The following is a 936-nucleotide window of genomic DNA, read 5'->3' as shown; positions in this document are numbered from 1 at the left end:
CTAGCACAACAAGTTTCCTGGTGAGGATTTCATTTGCCTTCGTTGCTTGTATGTTGCTTCAGTGGAAATCTACGGACGCACAAAACTGAGAAAATGAAACAAATATGGACGACTTGTTCTGAAACACCTGTGAGTGGGGAACAGTTCTCAAAAATAGCCCTCAATTGTTTTCCCCCAAAATTCCTATGTTCTCGGAATCTACATAGTCCAAGGTATATTTGTAGAGAATTTCATTAAAAAATATCCATTTTTTTCAGAGTTAAGACGAACTGAATTGGACCCCGGTAAATGTTTCGAAATTCCCCACTAAGACCCCACCAAAACCACTTTCCCAAAAATTTTGTATCTTCGGAATCTTCATGATATAACACATTCGTAGACAATTTTTCTTACCTTTTTGCTGAATTCACAAACTGACCGGTGATAATAAAACGACCTGTTTATTTTCATCTCTGTTCATATATATTATATATACGTGTGTGTCGTCTGTTACCGGTACCATTAATCTCTCTCTTTCTCTCTCTCTCTCTCTATCTTCTCTCCTCTCTCTCTTTCACCCACTTTCTCTTCCTTCACTGACGCTACCCCTCTCACTTCCACTCATTCCACACCATTCCATTCCTTCCTCCATCACCCCCGTTTATTGCCATACTCTACAGAACCACATTGTTCTTGTGCACCGAGATCTTTTGTCGCCAGAGATAAAAGAGTCGTAGACACACCTGCACACATAAGTCTGTCTCCAGTTTATTTCTCCATAAGGAATTAAGATGGCATTGCTTTCTGTACGGACCAGTTCTGTACTACACAAACGCATGCACGCACGTGCGTTCGTAATTACCTACAAAGAAATAATCTTTTCCCTCTTTAGTGACATCAGATCTTATGAATATGATGTCTCTGAAGTGTCCAGAATTTGATAAAATTGTCCACAGA

General features: G+C 39.6%; 1 long non-coding RNA gene across 1 annotated transcript in view; it reads right to left on the bottom strand.

Annotated features, from left to right (window-relative positions):
* Positions 1–479, bottom strand: part of LOC128249704 (uncharacterized) — a 170180-nt gene extending 169701 nt beyond the window's left edge. Inside the window, exon 1 of the long non-coding RNA XR_008265825.1 lies at positions 394–479. This is a non-coding gene — a long non-coding RNA (uncharacterized LOC128249704). The remainder of the gene's footprint in view (positions 1–393) is intronic.
* Positions 480–936: the final 457 nt, after the last annotated feature.

The sequence above is a fragment of the Octopus bimaculoides genome, chromosome 17 (assembly GCF_001194135.2).
Source record: "Octopus bimaculoides isolate UCB-OBI-ISO-001 chromosome 17, ASM119413v2, whole genome shotgun sequence".
Classification (NCBI taxonomy): Eukaryota; Metazoa; Mollusca; class Cephalopoda; order Octopoda; family Octopodidae; genus Octopus; species Octopus bimaculoides.
The sequence above is the reverse complement of the archived record's forward strand: the minus strand, read 5'-3'. Positions and strand labels throughout refer to the sequence as shown.